The sequence below is a fragment of the Rhea americana genome, unplaced genomic scaffold, assembly GCF_003343005.1.
Source record: "Rhea americana isolate MKP2758 unplaced genomic scaffold, rheAme1 scaffold_54, whole genome shotgun sequence".
Taxonomy (NCBI): domain Eukaryota; kingdom Metazoa; phylum Chordata; class Aves; order Rheiformes; family Rheidae; genus Rhea; species Rhea americana.
The window spans coordinates 4,480,596-4,507,976 of NW_028186690.1; the positions used below are offsets into that span (position 1 = coordinate 4,480,596).

At 37.1% G+C, this 27,381-nt stretch overlaps 1 protein-coding gene across 1 annotated transcript in view; it reads left to right on the forward strand.

Moving 5' to 3' along the window:
* FOXP2 (forkhead box P2) overlaps positions 1 to 27,381 on the forward strand; it is a 406,754-nt gene that overhangs the window by 84,406 nt on the left and 294,967 nt on the right. Inside the window, exon 3 of the mRNA XM_085318494.1 lies at positions 26,437 to 26,520. The gene's annotated coding sequence lies outside the window, so the exon portion shown is untranslated. The remainder of the gene's footprint in view (positions 1 to 26,436; positions 26,521 to 27,381) is intronic.

The following is a 27,381-nucleotide window of genomic DNA, read 5'->3' on the forward strand; positions in this document are numbered from 1 at the left end:
TAAAGCGAAGCTCACACTATCAGAGATAATAAGCAGATGGTTTTCTATGCTGGAAGCAGTAAACACATTGCTTGTTACGTGAAGATCATTTTCTGTGCTTTTTTAAGTAAAGATGCCACAGGAAAGAAGCGTAAAGATCAAAAGTCTCATATTAACAGAGATGTGAAGGAAGTATTTTATTGCATTTTCAACTTTTTAAAAGAAAACACAACTTCAGTTGTTGCTGTTATGAAGTATCTATTTGCAGGGAAAGTAGTGTATTCTCACAGCCTAATTTTAGATGCCTGCACTAGCAGGCTAGTTAACATAAACTCTGTTAGTAGTCTCTGGAGAGAGAGGGAGAGAGAGATGCTCCTTCAGAAAGCAATTCAGACAATTTAGGCTTTGGTGGTAAGTCTCTTTACACTCTTAAGAAAAGTCTTTTTCTTTTCTTTTCCTTCTATTGACTGTATAGTAGCTTACACTGCTTAGAATTGTGATTTGGAGACCTACATGAGTCTGAACTGACTCTAGATATGTTGCAGATACTTGAAGATTAAGATGACAGAGATTCATCACAGAATTTTAGTAGAGCCATTTTTAGTCAGATGTCATTTTAAGCTAGGCTGATGAGCCTAGTGCATGGGGATGAATATTCTTGAATATTCTTGGTGTTGTGAGTATTCTTGAAAAGAATTGGAAAGTATCTTCACAAATGAATTACAATTTCAACTTGATTTTAGTGATGCTGGAAATACCAGTTGAGAACAAACTCTTGGAATTTTTGTGAACTCAGCCAACAAAATGTTTGTGTTATTTCATATTGCCTGGTTACTAACTGTGAATCAGGAATTTTTCAAATAAATTTGTGGATATTTTCCTCTGCTGTACTTGGAAAACAGCAAAAAATGATGTATAACAGTAAACCACTGTCACCCATAGCTCAGGCCGTGGAAACATCACTGCAGTATTTTTATCAGAAGCTAGGTCTTATTTGAAGTATAAATATTTTAGAATTACGCACACTATAATTTCAATTTCAATTTTGAATTAGTTCCAAAGAGATACTGTGCAAGTCTGCAGGTATTCTGCTGAGCCATATCTGGATGGTGTTGAGCAATGAGATTGTTTGTTAATGTAAAAGGAAAAAAAAGCCACTCTAAACTGATTAGAGGTTAACCTCACTTTTCTCCACTCAAATTCATGTTCTTAGCATATAAAGGGGCAGCAATCTAATGCATGGCTGAGAGTGAAACCACGAGAGACAGGTAGTTAGATCTCTGCTCCTACTTGTGCTGCATACAGTTTTTACATTGTAAAGGTCTGAGAAAGTATAATGTGGTCTACCAGTATCCGAATAGCCCTGGAGAGTCACTGTCCTGGCTTGTGATTCTAGCATCTGATGTTAAGTTTAGTTTACAAATATAGCAATAGCTTGTTTGAAATTGCCTTCAATATTTTCAAATATAGATAAATACACTTTGTTTTTATGAGCTATTGAGATATATTTATGGTAAAAAAAAGAAGATTTTGATTACTCAAATTTTTAAATGTATGTGAAGATTAAAGTGAGCACCAGAACTTTTAGAAAAGGTTTAAAAAGTTAATGTGTTTTTTAGCCATTTTATACCAATAGTGAATCTGGGTCTGGGGGGTCCAACTAATTCCTCTAAACAGTTTCCTGTGCTTTTTTCTCCACTACAGTGCTCAGATATGGATTGTAACGTCCATTACCTAATTGCTGTCTATACCGTGCAAACTGCGTCTCAGTATTTGTAGTATTTCCCTACTATTTTCACATTTTATGTGCTCATACAGTAGCATAAGGAGATAATTGAACTCACGTTGCACTACGTTTTGTGTGCAGCTTTTTCTAAATGCTTTGTGTGCCTCTTCTGTTGAGATAAGTCTCAATTTTCTTCTTCCCTAATGACTACGTTGAGGATTTGCGAAGAGTGCAGTGACAATGCATGTGAAAGAGCTCTCAGTATCTGGCTGATGACACTTCAGCAGCTAATTGGCCGTAGAATTTTACTTCTTAAAAGTGTTCGTACACCTGCTTTGCTCAGTACTGTGCTTTTGGAATTCACACAGTGAGTAAAACTTTGCCAAAATGCATGAGATGTGTTCAAAAAACCACAAGAGTGACTGAAATTTATAAGGGATCTGCTTGGAGTGATTCCTTTTTCTCCCACTTGTAAACTTCCCAAGTAGTAGGAATTGCTACTAGAACGTGCTTGTGAAATTTCTTACATATTTTACATTATTTTGCTTCATTTTTGTTTCTGAAAAACAACTTTTTCACTGAAAATAACATGCACAATCACTTATAAAAACATCATCTGATTATTACAAAATTTTGTGTCACTATGAAATGTGTTAAGTTCAGATTTTGAAAGTATCTTGAAGACTGCTTTAGTCAGTATATTTCAGGAGAGAAGAAAGGAAAGGAGAAGGCAGAAAGCAGACAGACACTTAGCAAATGCTGTGCGTCTGAGAAAACAACTGAAATTGGTCTCGTATAGTTTAAGAATTACTTGGGTATGAAAAGATATTGCAGAAACCAGTCAAGTATGACTTCTTTTAGTTCAAATTTGTGTAATCAGTGCGCAACACAAATAGGATATGCTGACTTTGAGAATTGTGGGGCAGCAGCATTTGGCTTGGTGCTATTGCTGCCACTCTTCCCTTGGTCGGTGATAGTGTTCCCACTCTCTGCTAGAGAGACCAGCTGATGAAGTGTGACCACATTGCATTTTTTTTTCTGTAGTAGGGGAAATATAATGGACTTACTTTGCTACTGTAACATTGTTACTGTTATTATTCAAGATTTATACTGTAGCAAAGTGCCGGGTCACATTCCTTGTTATGCTTAGTCTCCATGACCAGATATTTAAAGATGCCTGGATATGCAGTTAGATATTCTGCAGAATTTTCGATGATACATGAACAGGTTAGGTACTGAAGCCACTGATTGAGATGAGGTTAGTAGATAGTGTTTTTAGGTGCTTTTAAATCTTGCAAATTCCATTAAGTGCCTAAATATGTTTGAAAATATGGCCCCAAATAACAGGTCACATCTCAAAGATCTTTACAGTCTGCAGTGTGTCTGACACATAATGTGGGAGAGGTGTACAGGTGGAAGGTGGCAGAGAGAATGTGATGGAAAACTCAGTGTAATCACAAATGCACTTAAGTTGTTCCATGACAGCAGAAAATACACAAGCAAAAATATGTAATTAGAGTACCCAGCCTGTTCCCCATCAGATTCCTACAGAAAACCTTTGAACTTTATTGGCTTTTACAACATATACATTGTGACAGTCACAGGAATAAAACAGTCAGATCACACAAAAACATACAAAGGGCACCTTAAAGAGTTCTCTGACTAGACAGCCTTATTTGAGTTCACCTACCTGTTGCTCTAGTGATTTGGAAAATCTCAGTTTCACCATTTGTACAATGCATGAAACATACAGTGAAACAATGATTTTCTTGTACAATTTCCATACAAATTCATGATGTACCCTCTAGGAATCTGTCAGTCTCCTCCTCCAATGTTTTGTCAGCTTCTTCTGTGTGTCAGTTCTGTCCTTAATTCTGCTACTGTAGCTTACTGATCTTAAAGTCTGTTCTTCTTATACCCCAGGCGTACAAAGAATAAGAGGCATTTCAAAAGAGGTGATAGAGGCAATGTTAATGGTAATAACTTGGAATATGTAGTTCTTTCCAAACTGGGAAAAATGTGAATTATTTCCAAAAATTGTAGCAGTAGGAAGGGGTTTGTTCTGGCGCCAAAGCTGTTAAGAGAGGATCTTAAAGTATGGGAAGTGTCCAGTTTGCCCTTCAGTAGTGTCACTTTGAGTGCCAGATCCACAAGAGGTTTATCTTCTACCAATTAAGGAGGCTAATAATTTACAGTGGACTGAAGAAAGCATCTTCATACTAACTTTAATGAAGATTGCATGAGATTTAGAGTGTAACAAAGATGTTAAGCGAGCTAAAAGAGAGGACGTGCGTTTGTGTTACTGTCTGTCTGCCTATCTTTTATTTAAATGATGCCAGCAYGGAAAGATCTTACTGCGATAAAAATACCAGAAGTGCTTTTGACGACATTTCCAGCCAGTGTAATCTAACACACTGTGTGGAGCGTTCCAAGAAAAGTTGCCGAAGACTCTCAGGTTACTTTCTGAGGAAACAGGAAGAATAGTGTCTTTCTAGGGAAATAAGCGACATGAGTTAGTAAGTCTTTTCCATATTCATTTGCTGTGATTTTATTAACTATTATGCCAATAGATAATGTTTTCTCTCTTGCTGAATCATATTTTCTTAAAAAGAAACATGCCTATCTGTAGCATGTATCTCCTCTTCATTGAGTTTCTGAAGCTATAGTTAGAGCATTTAGTAGAACATTCAATATAGTGTAAGAAATCATGTTTTGCCTTTTCCATATACGAGGCAAAGCACAAGTAGTGACAAATAAAGGATCTTCGTGTATGTGTGTTATTAGGAGATGTTAGAGTATTCGTCCTCATGGTAACTGTATTACTTTTCACACATTGATTCATCCCTCTGTCCTCTATGCTAACATTCAGCTTGATTTCCCAATACTTTTGCATATTGGCTCAGAACCTAAGATTTGAAGGATTCTTCTGAGTCGCTGAGTTATACTATATTCTATCACAAGTATAATAACATTTTACTATCACAAGCATAACATACTTTTCTTTACTCTTCCTGTTTAAAATTTTATTTAAAATTATAATCTGGATTTTAACTTGGTTGAATCCTTCCATTTCTTTAGGGACAGGAGGTCCATGGCAGTCTGAATGAATCTGTGAGGGAGAACTACATCCTGAAACGTCAATATTAGTTCCTCTAAATTCAAGAACAGGCAGTTGGAGATGCAATGGGATTTCTTCATTCATATCTCACAAAGAGGCTTTTACAAATGTCACCGTCCTTCAAAGAAAGTTAAATTGATTATTCAGTCCCTTTCAAATATGGATTTGGGATATTCAGATGTAATTGCCCATTTTTTGTGTAAGGACATCTGTTTGTTGTCCTCTGGTATTTGTATCAGGCATACACATTTTATATATTTTATATAGTTTATAGCTTAAATTTACTTTTTAATGTCTTTGAGATTATATAGGTGAAACTAATCAGAATTTGGCTAGCAGATGTGTTCAGTGTAGTCTGAGCTTGTTGCAAAATACATATGTCTGTTTTTGAGAAGGCTCTTTTGTTTTCTGGAGTTAAAAATGAATATAACACATTACTTTTTAAATGTTCTTACTGATCCCGTTATTCTTCTTGTGCATTTTACAAATAGGATGTGATGTTTTGAGTATGCTTCAGGCTTCAGTAGTTTGTATAATGTTCTATTTTCTGCAGCAAAAGCATGTCAAGGTGATCTCTGTGGGTGGTTAATATTTTCTGGAGTTTATTCTTCAACCATGAAAATATGCAAAACTAGAGAGCTTGGTGGTATGTTACATTATTTGTATATAAAATACATATTGTTCAATTTTATCTTTGTTAAAGATAACAGGAAAAATCACATATATAATAATTTCTACTGTTCATTGATGGGTGACAGTAGCATTTTTCACTCCTGAGTTGTGTTTATGGTTATGCTGGTGAGTAGTTCTTACAATAGCTTAGATTTTGATTTTGTGACAGTATACTGTAAACCTGTCATTTAAATTGAATATTTTAAAGCATAATGATCAAAATCATAATGAATCACAGATTTGGGGAAAATCTCTTTCAAAACTAGTGACTGCCTCATAGCAAACATTTGGTTTGCTTGACAAGCTTTAGGTATTATTTTGTTTGTTTTCAAATATATGTACTTTTTGAAACAATTATGCAAAACAACACATGTAAAATTTGTGAACATTGTAACAAATTAATTTTTAAACATTTGAGTATGGAAGAATCATTAGAAAATTGATTATTGGAGAACTGAAAGGCAAAAGTGTGAAACAGTTTAAATTTTTAAGTTGTTAACATGAAGAGAAGTCATGAAACACTATTGCTAACAGTAGTAACAAGAAAGCAGTGGAAGTGGAAACATCAGTAAAATACATCCATGTAACTAAAGATCTATACAATCTATAAAAGGGGAATATAAAACTAATGAGCATTTCAATAAAATACATAATTTTATAATTTTTTTCAAGTCTAAGCAAACATATAAGAAAATCAGCTATTACCAATAAGTAATAATGTGCCTGCACTTGACTGCTGACAGCATGTTGTATCCTTGCTTCTGTCTTTTTTCTGTTTTTGTTTCTGTTAGCCTCTGCCTCTAGGAAATAGTATTTCTACTATTTGTATAGCGCGTAGGACAGTGAATTATCAGTTCCGAACGGGAGCTCCRGGTGTCTTCTAGGTATGGCTTACTAGGGTTATCCTCTCTGGTACCATGAAAAGATCCAAAAAGTGTCTGCAGACACACAGACCTTCTTTACTTTGCCATTCCTGGCAGTTTGAGGTACCTCATTATAAGGATGGAGAACTCACATAGAGTACGTCCAAGCTCAGAGACTTTATTCTCAATGAGAAATTCATTCTTTTGTAGCTAAGGCAATTTGCAGAATCTGTGAATCACTTTGGTGCACCTTTCTGAGCATCATAAGGAATATCACATTAATGTTCTCCAACAAGAGACAAAGTAAAACAAGGTCTTTTCCTTGTGGAAAGAGTTTAATCGGGCTATAGAAGAGCTGCAAATACATCAAAACCAGAGAATATACTTATGCTCAGCTTTCTGATGCTTTAAAATCTCTGATGTGGTCTTTTTAACTATGCATTTTTCAGAATTGGAAATGGGAAGTCAAGGACCAAGTCCACTGCGATACCTTTTTTTATTTGTGATCACCTGTTAACTTCTCACAGTAGCAGGACAGGTGCATCTTGTGGCCTAGAAGCATTCTTGTCTCCCAGCTCTCTCCTGCCGTGGATGGAATGGGAAATGTACTGTAATCCTACCCATCGCCTCTGATACTAGAGSTAGGCAGAGTTGGTAAGGCTTGCAGCCTTAGCACCGCTGGCCCCAAAATGACTGTATTAGTTCTGGTTTCTCATACGTGTTTACCCATCACAGATCCCTCATGTCCAACAGATGCTCAYAGATCTGCAGTGGGGAAGGGCACTATGAAGACACAGGTAACACTACGGAAAGGAAACACACGCACACACCCTCCCTCCCCCCGCGTGAGGGAGGTTGTTACGTTGTTAGCATTACACAGAATGAGTGGAATGGGTGGTCTGTGCCCAACTGCTCCTTTTCAAGGGTTAGTTGTCTTTTTTTCTATTCTTTGTGAAATCTATAAAGATACTCAAAAAGAAAAGCAAAATTTTGCTTTGATGAGGAATTTGGTCTCATTGTCAAATCTCAACTTACCCCTTGCAGCTGATGCRGTTACTTTTGTGTACTGTGCTGGTGTCTCCCCACTGCAATAGCCGTGGAGACACCTTTCTTGGCAGCTGCCTCGCTTTTGCGACAGGACAGGGTGTACCAGTTACTGACAGGAGATCCAGCTGCCCTTGGGCACTAACGGGGACTCCTGCCCTCCTCCCCGCTCCCGCCTGTGTGTCCTGTGGACAGAGGTTTCCTTGAGGACTCACCCACGTTCCTGTTAGTGCATGCAGGGTGCCCTTTTTTGTTGTTTGTGTGTTTGGTTTTTTGTATGGGAAATCATTCAGCATGGGAGGGCAAAGGGGTTAGTCTGTATTCTGCTGTAAATCTCTTGCCTTTTGCCAGCCAAAATGAAGTTCTTTCAAATCACTCTTTGATCCTGTATCATCTCCTAACAGACTATCTAGATGCAACGCTGGTTGAGTGATAATCATGCCATGATATGTTATAAAAGGGATAGTGGATTGTCCTGCCCCATCTAAGGTACGTTCCAGCAGACATACTCCAACCTCCACCAGGTCAGAAACTGCATTTGGGAAAGCAGTCTTGCAGCTCTTGTTCTCCTAGGAGCTGGGTGCTTGTATAGCATCTGGGCACRTTTTTAGAGTTAGAAACAGAGCATGTGGACAACTGCTCAAAAGAAGTAAAGGGACTATGTTCTTAGAAGATGGATGTCCGCTGTTCTCTTTTAGTCCATGTATCCTAGGATTATGGATCAAAATAAAACTAAGAAAAGTAAGCAGGAAAAAAATCGAGCATACCAAATTAGTATCACTAAGTGAAAAGTCTTCAAATGTAATTGCATAGGGCACTTGTTCACTCTCGGTAGAATATGCCTATGGATAACATGAGGAATTATTAACACTAGATTTTAGTTCCTGTTCTTTGTGCTACAGCAACTTTATTTAAGTTGCGGTAAATTACATCTTGTAGCATTGTATTCATATTCTCTAAGTTGTCTTCTTTTCAGAGAGACTGTATGATCCCAGAATACATCTGAGCATGATGGACATTTCAGTGCATAGCAAAGTATTTCTAGTGTGGAGACCATATTGGCAGCTGCAGATTTTGCCATTATTTGCTTTTGTAGTTACAGTTTGTAATGATCCTCTAGAATGGAAAAATATTATGAGTCATAATCTAACACCACATCCTATTTCAGAAATTTCTGTGTGGAAACATTTCTGATTTATTTTGGGGTGTTCACATTTGGTTTCGTAATCAAGTTGGTAAGAACACACTTTAGAATTCAATGAATGCAATATATGTTAATGTTACTAATCTGTACATGGAGGTAATTAGCTCATTATTTGTATTGGCCATTTGAAGTTTTTACATTTTCTGCAGCTAGAGGGTTTTTCTTCTCCGTCTCACTGGTACGGAGAAAGCAGTGTATCACAAAGGGAGGAGAAACACAGAAACTGTAGAAAATCTGTCTTCTGTTTTTCCTTCATTCAAAGATTTTAAGGCAAAATGTATTTCAGAAAATTAGCATACCTCATGTTTATGGGAATGTTGATATTTTTAGTTATTGGAGGGGAAAGTGCAGTACTGTACTTGCAGTCAGACTGTGCAAGTCACCTGTTGCTTTGTGATTCTCTTCACATACAACCAAGTGAAGGTGCACTAGCCACTCTATATTTAAACTTGCTTTGGAATTAACACTTAATACCAARTAAAATCCCTCTATTTTACACTTGAGCAATTGAAGGAGAAAAAAATAGAATTAACAGTAATAGTTTTGGTCAAAGCTTATTGACTTTGGCAGTAGAAAAGACTAAAAATATATTACAAATATATATATATATATATATTGCTGTGTGACAATGAGCGCTGCTTCAGTAGCTGCCTGGCACATGACAAAATAAGGTTGGGTTTGTGAGCAAAATTGRTGTGTTTGCTTTGGGATTTGTGTAGACGTTAAACACATTAGTATGTGTTTTATATGAATTAGTTGGGCTAAAGATTAAATAGATTGTATAGAAAGTTTGGCAACAGGGAAGTAATTTGTAGGTTCATGATAAAAAGAAGTGGATAAGATGCTGCAATAGCAAGGGTAAGTAAGGAATTCTTCGGTTGAGCTTCAGATAAACTTCCAAATATGAGAATTTACCTGAGGAAATTTAAATGTTACTGTAACTGCTCACTACAGAGGCCTTGTAAAAATAATGTAAAACCTGCTGAACATAGGAAATCTCTTTATACTTAGAGTCTGTGTCCTGCAGTATCTGAGATACCTTCACAAGGCCAACAGATAAGATCCTGGAGCCCTAGCCCCTTCCGAGCTGGCAGCCAGAGGCCAGGTGGGATTACCTGGGACATGAGATGCTCTCTGGGCAACTGAGTAGAGCCTGTCAAGTTTGCAGAGTTACAGAGGAATATTTCCTGTTCTCCGCAATGTAGTAAGTTATTCTGTTTTTAATGGATGTCTTGAATACTTAGGAAGGCTCCTACAGAGTGTTTTGAATTTAACAAACTCAAGGGCCGGATCTTGTTTACTTGTCTCAGGTGAAGAGTTTTACTGCAATCAGTAGAGTCAACAGAACTGAGCCAGCGAAGCTGAAGTGATACCTCTTATATATTTCACTTTATAACATATCTATTGAAAGGTATGCAGTGGGAGAGGGAATCACAGATGTAAGATCATTGCAAAAATCCCAGCTGTGGAATCCRCAAATAAAGGAATTTCAGAAGTGCTCAGTTTTGGCTTTAAATCTTTTCTGCTGTAATCAGTGGAAATGTCAGTAGTCCTGAGTAGTTGATTACATCAGTGCTGCACTCTTGTAGCAACCTCTTCCATTTTGTAATATTCCATAAAATGCTGTCTTATGCTATAGCTTTTAATGGTAACAACACGTGATAYTGAATTTATTTTTGCATTTCATTGAAAAGCTTCAATTGCTTAAAATCAAGGACGGTTTAAAGTTCCTACAGGCTGTATACAACTACTGCAACACAAGGCCTGTCTGTGCCTGCTGGCAGGCATTTTTCCAAAGGTCCTTTTTACATTACAGTTACGGTCAGCAGGATTGTATTTAAATAAATGCTTCATGACATCAATAACCCTTGACTTTAATCTCTTTTGCTTTACATTTGACACCAACATATTAGTGCTTGGCTTTATCAGCATTTCAACATTTGCTCTTTGTTTATACTTTCGTTATCCTCATTCATTTTTTCTTCTCCATCATCTGTCTTTCCTTCTTTTTTCCCATCCCTGTCTTTTATTTCTTAATCTCCAGCTGCTTGCATTTTTCCAATTATCACTGCACAAGACTTGGGATAAGGCAGGTGGAAGAGCTGCTGCTGAGCAACATCTGAAGTACATCTGCTGTGGTGTGACTGCCCATCTGTATGCTTAAATGTTACTTTAAATACCAGCTTACTTGATTTCTTTTCGTTTACTGTAGCAGAAGTGTACATGTTCTGTTCTTGCGCTTGCCTAGGCGCATGTGCGCCCAGAACTATCCCAAAGCAACAAGAGCCTTTGCCCCAGGACAYGTGGCAGTAGCAAGTTTGTGGGCCAGGACTCTTGCTTGTGCTTTTGTAATTTTCTCTTTCCGCYGGGTACCTATCCTGGCATCTAGAGCTTACTCTTATTTTCCCCTTCTGCTTTTTGCAGTGCACTTGTCTGTTACCATTTTTCGTGTTTACATGTGTTAGTTTACAACAGGTGGTTTTTGTATTTCTAATATGAAGTTGTGAAAGTTGYAAGCAGAAATCTTTGCTTGTTTTTACGAGAAGGTTTATTCCACTTTTGGATAGCTGTTTGGTACAGTGGGATAGAGGTCAATTCTTTGTAGTGTACTCCTTCATGTAGAGGACTGTTAACCCTTGTGACAGTGTTTGTCTTCTATAGAAGAATGAGCAAGGAGCCTGACCATGTTAGCATATTTTGACTTACTTTTAAAGAACTAGAAGTTTTTAAAGGCTTAATAGTTGGGATGCTGCTACATACATTGCAATAGTACAGGAAAGAGTTTTGAAGTATGTTATTTTCGGGAGCAGATCTATAGCAGTAGAGGATTTCTACATTAAGTAAAGTAAAAAACTTTCTTAATGTCATACTTTTAGGGCTACCAGTCTCCACATAGAATATATGCAGTCATTTTTCACTACCTTATTATATGCAAATATCCTTCAAGATACCAGCAAAATATCCGGTATTCTGATTCTGTAAAGGCAAGCAGTAAATAATCTGTAGTACTGTTTTTTGTGGAGATGTTTATTCTTGATTAAGGGGAAAAATCAACAYGAACCGTGTTTTCTCTTGTGTTTTGGGGGTGAAGGGAGGAACACATCTTGGAGAGTAATTGCTCAGGTGGTTAAAGAGAGATGGCTCCTTGTTAACTCTGCTCTCATCAGTGAGTGCTGTTCTRACAAGCGTCATACACTACAGAGAATTTGAGGGTGGATGGAGATTGGCCCACTTGGCCTAAAAAGATATAAACTAAATAGTTAAAGCATATCGTTACCATAGCTACATTAATGTGTTGATAGAATGATAAAAGCAAATAAACTAGTTTTCTGCAAGGAGAAGCCCTTTTTCGTGGCACAACGAGATAAAGAAACTAAAAGTTCAAGTCAAGATATATAGTCAATTCTCTGTGCAATTTAAATATAAGTTTTTGTTTCCTATTCCTGATTCTGTAGGGGAGAGTGCTTATTTTTTCAGGGTTAGAGACTATGTATTTGCACTGCTGATTATGTATAAAAATACAAGCAGTTTAGGAATACACCCTGTATGTATGCTGACTGTTTTTAATGAGTCCTGATAGGTCAGTGGAAAGATTTTCATTCTGGGGCATTGGATCTCACTTATATTCCTGACTGGAATTTCCTTGGGATGATTTTCAGTGAATTGTCATAAATTAAAATGAATTCGCACTGCAAGAGCCAAAGCAAATGGTGTTACTGGCAAAAGTAATCATACCATGCATTTTTAAAGTAAAGCSCTTACCTGCAATGATTCTCTTACCATATGTATTTCAATCATCCCTTTTAAAAGAAAATATATGCAAATATTTTGCAAAGCAAAAATATGTAGCTTAGCTTATTAATATTTTACTGTATTTATTCTATATTGAGTTTGTACAGTGCCCTGAGGTGTTTGTATGATGGCCATTTTATTCATGTAAAATTGATTGATTGATTGAAGAAAGTCRCAAGATGAGCATAAAAATAGAAAAATGTCTGTGTCCAAGAAAATTTATTGCTTTTAAAGTATAAAAGCTATTCACATTCCCATTATGTTTTGATTTGTGTGTTTCAGATAGAAAATGTTTTGTATTTCGTGAGTAGAGTGTCCATCGTACAGTGCAGGAGGTTGCTATGGGAGTTGTTTCACTTATTTCTTACAAACGTTAATGTCAAAGTGAAGATTTCTAGAAATGGCTAAATTAACTTGTGCCCTCTCACTTTGTTCAAAACTTACTTTTTTTTTAAAAAAAAAAATCTGTTAAATAGATTAAACTCATTCCAGACCAGTTGCTTTTCTGTGAGCCACTGGATTTTATTATCTTGTGAAAATCAAAGATCCGTGATTTGAGCACTCTTCTTGTGACTTCTACCTTTTWTTTAAATTACTGGGGTAAGAGGGTGTGTTGCTGTGGCAATATTGTATGAAAGGTAATTAAAAATAATTATAGAAGATCTCTGTTCTTACTGTGAGCTGACATACATTAATCTGTTGAATGTTCAGAGCTGGACTGCAACTGGCAGACAGTTCCCAAAAGTTACAGGCAATTGATACTTGAATACAGTTTATTCTGAAAAGACAAATTCAGATTTTTTCATGTGATTTAAGATTCTTGTCCAGAAATAATGATGAATTTGAGAAAAGTATGGTTAGAACACAAGCACGGTATTGTGGAACAATCAGTTACTGCAGCCAAGTAAAAAATTTTTTAAAGTATATAATTACTTTTCTATTTGGCAACTTAAAGTCACGTTTGCAAGCTTTTCCTCATAAAAGTCTGAGTTACTACCTGCAAGTTATTATATATTTGATTTTGTTACAGAATGATACAGGAGAGAGTAGGGTTAGATTTATACTCATGTATTTTTGCTGCTGTTTTTATCCTCCTGCGTAGCATGGAGTTCATACAGTTAGTGACTGTTGTTGCAATTATAGTTAGTGTGAACATCTTTGTTGTTAAAGAATCTTTTTGAATAATAGGTTAGATAAAAACTGATTCGTGRTTTTTCTTTTCTTAGTTGAAGATCTTTGTTGAATTGGCACTTTGGGTTTTTCTGCTAGCAAAAATGATTGGACTTCCTTGAGATACACCTTTGTACCCAGATCATGTAGAAAGACAAATATCTTTCCAGAACGCAAGGGACATTTTATGAAAGATCTGCAAGAAAATGATTTTAAAGGGATAATAGCTTATAGCATTTTTTTTWATTTTTAATTGTTAATGAACCAAATTTTTGTGTTACAGTTATGATCCTTTGCAGATTAGTGGTTTGAAAATATACCTGTTAGTTCACTTACACAACCRTGTATACAGAGCTCACGCTTAATCCCTTTTACTTTATGCTTGGAGTCTTCTGTGCACCTAGATGTTCTCTCAGAATCTCACRAAGATTCACTCTGGAACAAGTTTGAAACTCCTTGAGCATCATTTACACTCATACCATTGCACAGCTTACTCCGTCCTCTCGGTCACCTTTCGCAGTGCTCTGATCGGGGTTTTCTTTCAGGTGCTCTGCGCCTCCTCGTACCAGGCACCGGCACTGTGAAACCTCCCTTGTCCCCTGCTCAGAGCACTCGCTTCCTGGAGTTCTCGTCTTTTCTCTGTAACAACTATATGAGTATAAAAGATGGAAAAGTGGAAAAGATCAAGTTTCTGTCATTACTTCTGTCCCTGTCATGTCATGACATCTCGATGTACAGGTATCAATGGCTACTGTTTTCGTGCTTTTTTGCAGTTGATAATCAAAGGCAAATACAACAAGTAACAATYTCAAGTTATTAAGGCAAATAGAAATACTTTAAAATCAGATGACATGACTTTGACCTCTTAGAGAATACTTTTGCCTCTTTCTGAACAACTCTGAATTGTTAGCCTTTCCCAATTTCATTATCACCTAGTTAGTTATTAGAGTACTTCTTTTTGTAGTGTTCCGCTGCTCCATTTGCCTGAATGCATAATTTCCAGGAAATAGGCGTGGTGATTTTATATGTATTTGAAGTAAACRATACATAAAAATAAACATAGCAGAAAGATACTTCAGATGGAGTGGAGACAGGTTTTTTTCCTAAGGCACCTTTGTAAGTGTATGATTTGCAATGAGTACAGGTAGCTTTTTTTCTGCATTTCTTTTCAACATTTTTCCTTCCAACAAAATCTGTTCTTTTACTGGTGTAAAATTAGAAAAGCAATTTTTGTTTTGTAGAGCATTACCAGTTTTCAGAAAATATCTTTTTCTTTTTCTCTTGGGAGGGTGTTGGAGCAGAAGAGGTTACTTTTTTATTTTTTAATATAGATATCTATTCTGTGTATCTATTTCTCCTTCTCCGTGGCAGATATGTAGCATTATGTGGACAGACTTTTACAAAATCATTTATCTTTTCTGTTTAAAGAAGTCTTAGCTATCCCAAGAGAATTGCTGTTGTTATTTCTTTTTCTGTGAATAAATCTGTTCATACAAAAGTGTGTATTTTGTATAATCTAGTACGTTCAAGAGTTATGCTCGCTGCAGAATTATTTAGGTATTATAGTAAGGAGTTGAAATTTTYCTCAAATTATTAAAAGATGGTCTTATTATGTTAGCAGTGAACTCTTTGGAAATTTCTTCATTATAATGGTTGTGCTAAAATAGCAGATCAAACTGCACATTTGCCAACATAATGGTAAGTTAAATTAAAAAAAAAACTCACTGAATGTACATACATCATTTTAAATAATTTTTAAGGTTGTGCTGTAACGTATATCCAGAAAGGAGCATGAGGTACGTGCTAATGAAGCTTCTTCTAGTTTCTGAGAGCATCTGTGTTTAACAATGTCACTCTTGRTCAATAAGTTTTGTGTGAAATTTCTAAATCTATTTTAAGAAAACTTACTACTAAGTATTGTGAACCCTGGGGGGTACAAAATGTATAAAAAATACAACTTTTTATAATCTTTGATATTCTGTATCTTGATTAATGTGAAAAAATGTCTGTGCCAGATCTTTCAGATAATCTTAAAAGTAAGAAATTAGACCACTTAAATGTAGCAGAAGATGGGTTTTTTWAATGAATATTAATATCTGTGGTGCACTGTGGCATAGGAGTTGTTTCTTCCTCACTGAGGAACAGTGATGTCTTGGGAGTAAAATGTAATTATAATACATATGTGAGTTATGTAACAGTCAAAAACATGGAGAAAAATATATATTTATTGACAGGCAATTTAAGCAGTCGACATGTAATTACTCAAACTGGAGTTTTAGCAGGACAGTAATGTGTTCTTCCTCCAATTATGGAAAATATTATGAAAAGATATCATTAATGATAGGATCACCAAAGATTATAGTTTTGCTATTTCTATCTGAAAGATGTTTATGTGTTATTTTACTGAAAACTTAAGAAGTCCCCCCATATGTGATAGTGTTACCACACTAAGCCTAAGTGATTTAGCCCTCTGAACCTGTCACCCTGGTCATCATCACTTGAGCTTTCTGCAAGGTGAGCTATGGCAAGTACATCTGTGAGGATATCACTGCAGTATTGGATGAGGTTATACTGAGGTATGGGACTCAGATACTACAGCAAGCTTGCAAGGCCAGAAGGAGCAGCTCTATTTTTGGGGTAGATACTGTCAGCTTGTGTATATGAGGTTTCAAAGCTCTGAAAGTGGACAGCACCCCTCTCAGGTACAGTGTAGCCTATACTGTACACAGTGATTTCATAGTAGGACRTTTTTACCCATCACCGTTGAAAAGAGTTCATTATCTGTTGAAAAGGGGAAGATGGCCTCTTGGTTTTCCATACCTGCTCTCCGAGTGCAAGGGCAGGTTCAGTGGGTGGCAGCACAATATCTGCTGTGTGTGCTAAGCCACAGATCTCTTTTCTCCAGCAGCAACCAGCCACACCAGTACTCTGGCTAAGGTCAGCACTGAGTGCTTCTTCCAGCAGTGTGGTGGGGCAGAAGCCACTGTCCAGTACTTACAGGGCAGTCTGTTAATCTTTCTGCTGGGCATCCTAGGAACAAGGCCTTTCCGTTTGATGTTTCATTCATCAGTGACAGATGAGCTGAACATCAGTGAATATGCTTTTTGGGGTCATCTAATTTACAGGAGAAGAGATCCCCTTGTAGGCGTGTGATCACACAGTGGAAGATGAAGAGTGAGGAGGGGAATGGATGTGGTTCGTGGGAATGGGCATGACTATGGCAGAAGAAAGAGCTTGTAGCAGCTGGGGACCTGGAAGACCCCAAAAATGAGCCATAACAGTGCCTCTTCTCCTCCTCCTTTCAGCTGGTTCTAACCATTTGTAGTTATTAGTGCCTTTTGGCCTCCAGGAAGCCACTGATTCCTATCTTGCTCATTGGCTTTTTTTTTTTTTTTTTTTTTTTTTAAAAAAAAAGCTTTTAACTTTCTCATGCAAGAAACTCCCCATGTATTATGCTAGGGACAATGATAAGAGACGTTTTTTAGCATGTGGGTGGGCAGCTCACAAGAGGATTTGAGGCTCGGACTAACTTGACAGTACCAAAAGGACTGACCCGGGTCTGGTAGCTTCATTTGTTAACCCTTACACTCCTCCATGCCATTCCTGAGTTTTAGACCATTTTGATGCCACTGTCAGTCATCTGTTTTCCAGGCTATAGAGTCTACATAGCTGTTCTCTGTATGGAAACCATCTCTACTTTCAGTTATTCCTTCTGGTTTTCTCAGAGTCTTTTCCAGGTCTACTTTATCCTTTTTGGGTTAGGGAAGGAGAGGTAGAAAKGGGTTTAATGTCATACTCTGAACACTGTTGTGAATGAATTATAGCATGACATACAGATGGTTTTGTTATGTGTTTTTTTTACTCCTTTCTTAGCACTTCCTACTGTATAGTCTGACTGGTACTGAAAACTGAGCTGACATTTTCACAGGACRATCATTTGTAACTAAAATTCTCATTTCTAAGTAAAAGTTCAAAGCCCATCATTCTGTGGTTAGCAGTGTTTTCTCTCTGAAGACACACATCAGTTTATTTCTCTGCATTAAATATTATCAGGTATTTATCACTTCACAGCCAGTATTAGAATGTCCTCCTCCAGTTCTTCACAGTCAGCCCTCCTCTTTACTTTCTTCAGTAATTTAGTGTTACTGAAAATGTGACCTGATGGCTCGCTCCCCYTTCCAGACCATTTTTGAATGTGTTGAACAGCATAGGCCTTGTTACAGGTGCTTTGGGTTTCCATTGCAGATTCCTTCTGCAAAGTATTACAAACTGTCTTTTAATCTTAATATGATATTTTTTAACCAATTATTTTAAGCAATGCAGGATCTCCTCTTTCATCCCATGAAACTTAGTTTCTTTAAGAAGGATAAAAGAGCTCATTAGATGATTTTTGGAAATACATGACTTGTCAACTGAATCTCTCTCATCTGTGTTCTCAGTGATTTCTCTGAAAGCTGTAATCATATGGTATAAGGCTTTACTTTTCGTACTGGAATGTTGACTGTTCCTTGACATGTCAAATGTATTTATGACATACACATATTATACACATATATTGTAGTCTTTGCTAAGTTACCTGATACAAATTTCCTGTGTAGGGATCTGCAGTTTTCAGTATCTCCTTCAGAATTTAAAAATAGATTTCATATTCACCACCTTCCTTCAGTACCAGGACAATTTCAAGTGAGTATTTGTCCACTGTCATTAAAAGTTCAACTCTTTYATGCTAAAGTTCTTCTAGAAGTCTTGCTTCAGTGTAGAGGTGTGTTAGAATTGAGTCTATCTGTTCTAATCTTCTCTAAGGATATTTCAGTTTAAGACAGATCATCTGATGCATTACCACCAGCTGCCCTGCTCCCTGACAGCGAGGCCCAGCCCTGCCACCACCAGGAGCCACCACTGCTGGCCCCCAGCTCCAGGTTGCTCCCAGTCCCTGCAGAGTCCTGAATCCTCATTGTGTTTTCCTACTGAAGCCTGTCAGAGATTATGATCCTTTGTTTTCCTCGTTTGGACATAACTTCAACTTTTTAGAAGGATGCCTTTTTCTTTCTAATAATTTCCTTTATGCTGTTTGTTCATGACAGCTTTCTTTTTTTTTGACAGCTTTCTTTTTTTTTGATAGGTGGTACACATTTTTTCTGAACTTGCGAAAAGATGTCTTTAATGAGTCTCCATGCCACCTGTAAAGGTATGACTCTTCTAGCCATCCCTTTTTTCTTCTTTTTAACAAGCTTACTCATTTCTATTCAGTGACCTTCTTTGAAATGCAGTGTTAGATTTCTTTTTGGCTCTTGTTGCTCCTTCAAGGACATAGATTCTCATCCACATCAAAGTAGTTATTGGCTGTGGCTAGAAATCTGCTTTGTATTAAAATTTACTATGTGTCACTCTGATGTGACATGTACTCAAACTAAGCGGGTGGAAATATCTAATGGCTCTGATATTTATCGGCCATAGTTGTAGGAACATGTTTTGATGTTATGAAGGCACTGTGTTTCTTGGGTGTCTTTAGGGATCTGTCCAGAACATGGCTTATGTTTACRTGCTCTGTCTTTCTCAATATTGTCTTCTGTGGTCATGGTTGAAGGAGTGTCCCTGGATTGTTTAATCTGAGTGGACTGTGTCAAATTTCAGATGAATGTAATAATCAAGAACAGTTGGTCTCTAGTCTTTGAGAAGGAAGTAAATTTATCTGTGATTTGACCCAGTAACTTAAGGTGGTCTGTGTGAAAATATAGTCTAGCTGAAGACTTGAGTGATTGTGAATTCGCTTCTGTAGAGAGGACTGGCCTACAAATGAAAGTATCTCTCTGCAGTAGGAGCTAGCTCTCAGCAAGGATGTCTGAGATATGTGAACAACATCCTCTAGAGAGGCCACTTTGGTCACCAGGAGGGGCATTGAGGAGGAACACCCTGTCAATGAGTTTTTGTCTTGCTACTGTTTTTGTCTTGCCAGAAGACACCACAACAGAGCATACTCAGTGTTGGTGTTAGGGTAGGGACCTCTGTCTGTTCCTCGACAGAGATTGCAGCGATTCTCTGCACCTAGCCATGGTGGTCATACCGGTGTTGAACCAACRTCATAAGCAATGTAAGAAGTCCCTGAGCTGCCAAACCTGGGGCTCAGTAACGCCATAGAAGTGCAGTGTTGATTAGGAAATGACCTGCTGTTCAACTGCTGTGGGAAATACCTATTTAGCAGATGCTGTAAACAGTCAGGGAATGGAAACTGCAGCAGTTAACAGGACAGTTGTTTCTTTATTTTCATGATAGGTTTTTGGAAGGAGTTTGTTGTGGTGGTGGGTTTTCTTTGCACCATTTTTTATTTTTSTACTTAATTTTTTGGCCATTTGTTTGGATTATTTGTCTTTTTTGTTTTGTTTTCCTTTTGTTCTTCAGCAATTTAAGGAGGAGTCCTGTTTTGGGGCAATTTGTGGCAGTTTTTATGTATTTTGCTTAATTAGGTAGATTTCTTCCTGCATTTTTGCATTTGATTTTAATTTTTCTTCTTTTTCATTTTCCCTACTTTTTTTTGACTGGGGAAGAAACTGGAGGAGCTAGAGCTCTGCATGCAGACACAGAATTATGGTATTGTTGGAACAACTGCTAAATGGCAGGATAACTCAAATGATGGGAGCTCTGATGGATGGATGCAAGCTTTTCAGAAAAGACAGGCAAAGAAGAGGAGTGGGTTTCCCTTTACATGAAGGAAGAATTTGAATATGCGAAGCTCTGCTGGGGAGTAGGAGACAGGCTGGACAGCAGCTCTACTGAAAAGTATCTGGAGATCCTGTGAGGGACAGCAAGCTGAATGTGAGCCAGCATCCTGTCCTGGCAGTGATGAAGGCTGGCAGAGCATCTGGGGCTGTATCAACAGAAGCATAGCCAGTGGATTGAGGGAAGTCATTATCCCTCTTTACTCAATATTCTTGAGATCACATCTAGGTACCTCATCTAGTTTTGTCCCTCCAGTACAGGGAGGATATTAATAAAGTGAGATGAGTTCAGCAGAAGGCCACCAAGCTGGTGGGTGGCTGGGGCACCTGGCCTCTGAGAGGGGCTGAGGCAAAGAGGCTCCTTCTGCCTGGGGAGGTGGCTCTGGGGGGCCCTAGCAGCAGCCTGCTAGTACCTATGGGGAGACAAATGGGAAGATGAAGCCCAGTTTTTCTCTGAGGTGCATGGCAGGAGAACAAGAGGCAGTGGCTGTAAATTGAAACACGGGAGGTTCTGATTAAAGGGGGAAAAAAAATCACTGAGAGGATAGTTGTGCAGCAGAACAGGTTGCCCAGAGAATCCAAAGGGTGGAATCTGCTTCCTTCAAAGTTTTGAAAATGCGTCTGGCTAGGGTCTTAAACAACCAGTCTGAATTCAGACCCCGTTCTGAGCAGGAGTTAGACAATCTCCTGGGTCCATTCTAGTGTGAATGGTGATATGGTGCATACACCRCAGAAGGGAGTGGGTGTCCTTTGACTTTATGCCCTGCTAATTTATAAGAAGGGACATAAATTTCTCTCTTAAAAGAACAGACTAGATACACCATATGTGATCACTGTCTGCATGCTCTTATAACCTAATACCTTGTAATGTTTTTACTTCTACGTCCTCTTCTGATAGTATTGCTGAATCCCTTCTAATCATTTCACAWTAGAAAATGAGAGAAACAAACTGTAATCATGGAAAGGATTTACAAAATTGCAATGTTGTGTTTGTGATAAAAGTGTACTATATGTCAAACTAGTTGGGACTAATTTGTTACTTCTGTTTTTGCTTAGACAATTATTGTGTGTAGGTTGCTACAGTTYGATATGAGAAGCATAAGGAAATTAAACAACAAGTAGAAAGTGGTGATTCTCTGAGCTGTCTCACAATAAATTACTTGTTTTTAGAAGACAGGCAGATGTGCCTGAAGATAAGTAAGGCATGGTATGTGCACATGTTGGATAAATTGCTCAGAAATCTCCATGAATATGATACTGCTTGTGCATACTTAAAAGATTAGTGTCAACATGGGTTATCTATCGTGTAAGTACAAGTCAAGCAAGTTAGACCTGCCTTAGGGCTGGTTTAGTCTGTACACCCAACTATTCAGACAATGCTGTTGTGGAGGTTTTGGAAGGGAGGACTGATTTTTTCCTTGCTTCAGGCTTGCCATTTATTTGTACTGTCTCCATATTCTGCCTTAGTAAGTACAGGTAATCAGTGTCCTATTAATCTTTTGGAGAACTAAGATCCAAATGGAAGAAGAAAAGYCCAAACCTCTGCAAACCAATGAGCAGTTATATATAGCGTGTACGTCAGTTAAACAGTGCATGAGACATATCAGAAGTAGATGGTGTATTTAGTTCGTGTCATTTTTTTCTCTGACATTCCCAAGATATTAAATAATAAATTTTTAATCTTTTTCTATAAATTGTGTTATTTTATTGACCTCATTCTTTGCATAGTTGCATATTCTCATGATTAATATAGATATTTTGATTGGAGAATTCTGCTTTTTGAAAATTTGAATTTAATTTTTGTAGTATAGAATATAACATCTGAAATTTTTAAGCACATAGCATTTGTTAAAAAATTGGGAAAAGATGTAGCTGGGGAAAATTGACAGCTCAAGCAGAAGTATTTAGGAATTCATTGTTTAATCTGTGCCAGGTAAAAAGCGATTGTCCATCTCCCCACCTCGTGCTTCTATTTGGACCCTAACATAATAAAACACAGCCTTCATTTGTAAAAGCAGTAACATAGAGTAGCAAGTAAAAATTGGCTAATGAGATCACAGTAGTATGAAGGTCTTTTCATAGGCTCATTTAACTTTGGCATGATTATGAAGCATAACTACTAATTTATTTTGCATGTTCTTGTTAATTATGATGGCATCCAGTAGTGCTGATCTTGTTCAAGTTTCTCAGTATTTCCCTGTTGCAGAATTGTACAACTCAGTACTGGGACTGAAGAATAAAAGGAGTACTTTCTTCTCCTTTTTTGTACTAGCAATCCTGTAAGCTATATAATGCTTTTTAAAAGTATGTACCTGTTGTAGAGTAGATTAATGTATTCAAGTAGTTTGAATGCAACTAGAAGTACATAGTCTGAGTACTAGCTACCTTTGTAAGCATCTTTATTTCGTAGCTTCAGAAGATAYACATCATGTATTGTGGGCTGATGATATATTTTAAAATAAATTTCAGTAGTCCAATTGATGTAATTTAATTTAAGACTTGCTCAGAAGTCCTAATATAAATGAGGACTTACCTTTTGTTTCTAATTGCATGGGTAGGCTGTATATTGAAAAAGGGGAAGCCATGGATAGCAGTGAGTGTATAGTCCATTAAATTAATAGTCAGTATCTTCAGCAAGTGAATCATGCTTCATTGAAACCAGCTTTCTCTTTGGCCCGGTTACTCCAAACTAGAAAGCATATTTAAATATACCTTATACAGAGGCCCTCCAGCCGTATTCTAAAATATTTCAGAACACGTCTGTAAGTAGTGGTTCACTGGAATATTTTATATAAATACCTACTTAACGGAGTAATGCAGAATTTGAACCTTTTTTACTTYAGAAAAAATGTGAAAAAGTAGACCTGAGGTGAAATAGAAGCACGTCAGAATGGCTGTTGATCTGTCAAATACTAGAACTGCTTAAGAGCTTTAGCGCACTCCCATGAGTTTAGTTACATTTTTAACGATATCAAAGGCCACTAGCAAGCCAAGATAATGAATATGAGCATGTGGTGTCAAACCAAAGTGTTGTCATGGAGCTAGTGTTCAAACATGTAACAAATAAACTTACTCAAATGATTTATGATCTGAATTTTGAATGAGATAAAAGATGAATGCAACAAATATGTGATTGTGTTAAAGGGAGTTGTTTGCAGCATGTGAATGTTGTATTTGTTTATTTAAATTAAGGTTCAAAGGAATATCTTCATCTGGGAATGAATTTGGTTTCATTCTGAATTCCATTATTTTTATATTTTAGTGATTTCTGAAATAACCATGGCAATTCACATAAGTAAGAGCCAAATCCTGTTAATTTTGCTYATAATGAATAATGCTTTATAACATTAAAAGATTTAGTGCCAAATAACGTATGACAAAATGCATAACAAAMGGCATAACAGTCTCTCAGTGGTCAGAAAGGATCTCTTGCCTGAAACAGGTGGTGGAAATTTGGTGCCCACGTGCTTCTGTGCCTGCTGCATACACCTRATTGTTACCCATTTTATCATCTCTTAGGGAAGAATTTGATGAGAATTCTTCTAAATCTAYATTTCTAATGGACAACTACATTTCAGATTCATTCAGCCATGAAATTTTGCTTTCCCAGACATTACATAAGGTTTTGGTATTTGTGCRTTTGCCTCAGATTTTATGGACTTGACTGGGAGTTCAGAGACAAATGGCATGTAGTGACTTTCAGTTGCACTATATTTTACTACTCTCTTGATTGGAGTGTTTCTGTGTGGGTAAATAATGTGGCATCGAGCTGCTAGGAATTGCTTGGACTTGCACCAGCTACAACTATATTTAAAAATGAATTCTGCCAGGATGCTTTTCAAGCTTTGGCAATTTTTGTGAATTGAACTTTAAACTCTTAAAGGGAATTCAAATGGAATTCTTAGGTCTCAAAGGATGTAAAAAATATCTTCATAAACATTGTCATGTAAGAAGGGACAGAACATACTGTCTCAGTTGGAGGGAGGGTAGAGACTTTGTTATTAAACTGAAATAACTGGGATGATCCAAATCCATGTTTCAGGATGCAAACAAAAATTAAAACAAATGAATGTTCATAAAAAAATAGTAATAATTTTAAGATAATAATATTTTAAAATACTATTAAATATTGTTGTTAAATATAAATATTAAAGTACTAATATTTGTAAGGTAAAAGTTCGTCAGGTAAAACAATAGTGGAATGTAGTATAAATGAAGTATAGGTTAAAAGATACGTTTCTAAAGGTGAAGATATAAACTGGCAAAAAGAAGAGTTAGTAGCAGGGCCTGCCATCTGTCTATGGGATGTACATCTGTCATGTATACACATGTGTTTGCCTGTCTTATTAAAATATTCTTTGCTGACTTTTGAAAAATTGTAGAAATCCTGGTAATCAAGGCCACCAAAGACAAAATATTAATACTCAAGACTAGGTAATATGTTTACTTTCATATTAAATTTTTCTAATAAGTGAGTAATTATGGTAAAAAGTAATCATCGAATAACTTTCTTCTTCTACAGAAGGCTGTATCTCACCAAAATATTTCATTTTTTTTATGGAAGACTTCATATTTTGTAACTATCATGCATGGGCTTTCTTTCTAAGCTGAAACAAAATGCRATGTTTAATAAGATCCAAGGATCTTATTAATCTTAGGATTCTTACACCAGTTTTTAACTTTTCCTTCTTTCCTGTTGTATTAAAAGCTCGTAAGATTTCCTTCTCATTTCCCAAGGCAGTCCTACTGGGCAAAGGTTTCATAAACGCGATGTTTATTTCTCCAGCCTGTTGTTCTTTACTCTTCCTTTTTCACTTGCTCAACTACAGAGGCTGCCACATAGCTTGCAGTTTTCTAGGAGCTTCGACCTTTGCAGCAAGTTTTGTTATATTCTACAAACAGAGGACAAAGTTAGGACTGGAACTCTTTTAAATGTCCAAACATCTTGTAACATAGTGTGTGTTAATAATGCACATTGGAACAGGGGGCTTTTTTTAGCAGTGGAAAAGCAGTGTATTCTGTATAAAATTCTGCATTAATTTTATCTTTGGTCTGCTTCTGCCTGACCTTGACCTCCTCAGCAAGGGAGAATTGCCAGGAGAAGCCATCCAGAGGCTGGTAGGATCAACTTCAGAAGTAGCAGAGTTTCAGGCATGAAGGCTRTGTCTATATTAGTAAATTAGACAATGCGTGGAAATGTTTCCATGTCCTGGCCCCATTTTTGGTTTGTGCCTTCGCCCCCAAGTTCCCCTGGCGCAGTTGAGGCTCTGCAGCATCCCTTTGAGCGTTCCCATCCAGCCGTTGCCGTGCAGCCACTGCTGGAGGTGATGCGAGTGTACTGGCAGAGATGGGGGCTGATCCATGCCAGTTGACTGCAGCCAACGGAGATGTTCTCAAGCGTTGCTTAATTTGGTATTATGGATAAGTAAACTTTCTCCCGATCTGCACAGTCTTTCTTTCCTCTGCCTTGTCCAGCCCTCTGCCTTCTTCCTTGCAGTCTCAGCTATACAGCTGATCTTTTTTTTCTTACCTGTCCTTTCAACCTACTTAATAATGCATTTAGGTTTAAATTTAGCTGCTCCACTATGTCTCATATTCCCTTTCAACCAAAAGAAATCCAACTAATAAAAATCACAGATAATGTGGTAAAATTACACATTTTACTCTGCTCAGCGAAGTTGTTATCTCTTCCAAACAAGTTTCCCTGATAGGTTATTGGCAGTGATTTCGTGTACAGTCCTCTATCTGGAACAAACCAGTGAAGCCTCCTCCCTCTTTTTTGCCTTCTATAGTAAAAACAGAACAASAAAAATAGAACTAGACCTTGAGAGGTGCCTTGTTTGTCCCCTTACTCCATGGCAGAAACTTGATGAACAATTGTTTTTCCTTGGTGGAAATCACTCTTTAAGCTCACTGTTCTTCAGGAGAATCTTTCTCTTTAAATTTGCTCTGTGTTTTACCCAAAATGATTATGTGAAAGTTGTTAGAAAAACTACAAAGAATCGTAACACCTTTATTTTTTCCATCAGAATAATTATTAACCAGCTTATGCACATCTGGAACTCATTCCAGCATATGATAAAGTCAAATTCTGTTTTGCTTTGGTTAAATGATGTCCAAATACCTGTAAACGTTTTTCATTGTCTTGTCAGGATGGTGATACTGGAATTGATTTTGGACATCACTCCAGTTCAAGGTTGAAGTTAGAAGGTCTTTTTGAAGCTGAGAATAAGCAGGTGAGTACTGATCAGTCATTACAAATCTTTGAATATTATTGTTTGTGGCTTTCTTTGGGCCTGTTCTTGTTTATTGATCCCTATTCACACTCTGATTCACTGAGATATATGACTGCTTGAACTAGATAGCAGAGAACATTCAATACCTCTCCTCCTTCCCCTGCTTTTTCAGGCCCTACCACAAAACCCAAGTGAAGACACTGATCTCTCACCAAGGTCTCTGGAACCTTGGAGTTTAGAATGTGGTAAAGGAAAATTTAGCATAACCAGTCAAATTTTAACTCTATCCAGCAAAGAATATTCTATTTGTAGAAGTTAGCAAAATGATAGTATAGCTTTTTCTGGAAGAGAGTGAAAATCTGATCACTGATCACTGAAACAGCTAGATTTTTGTTCCTTAAGTTGCTTATGCTTGAGTCTTCAGTGGCTAAAGTTAAGTTTCGCTGTATAACTTCACTACAGTGACTGCATTAAGAGTGTTTTAATTAAGCTCATTTGGTTAGAAAATTCTTTTAGATTATATTTTAATAAATATTTTTGTAATAGTTTAAAATTTTAAAAGATCATATAAGCTAGTAATGAATCCCTGAGTTTGGGCATCCGGGTTTGTTGAAACAGGACCAGTCTCTCTTCCACTGAGAACCAGGAATATCCATGATGTTAAGGACCATGAGTTCAAATCTTGTTTGAACTGCTGTGTGTGTTAACAGTTTGAACCTCCCTGTAAAGRAACAGTTGATAAAGCACTGCCTTGGGAGTTGGCATGCCTGCACTGAGTACCTTGCTTTGCTCCAGACTTTCACAGCTCTGTTGAGCAAATCATACAAGACTATATATCACGTTTTTTACCACAGAGGGATC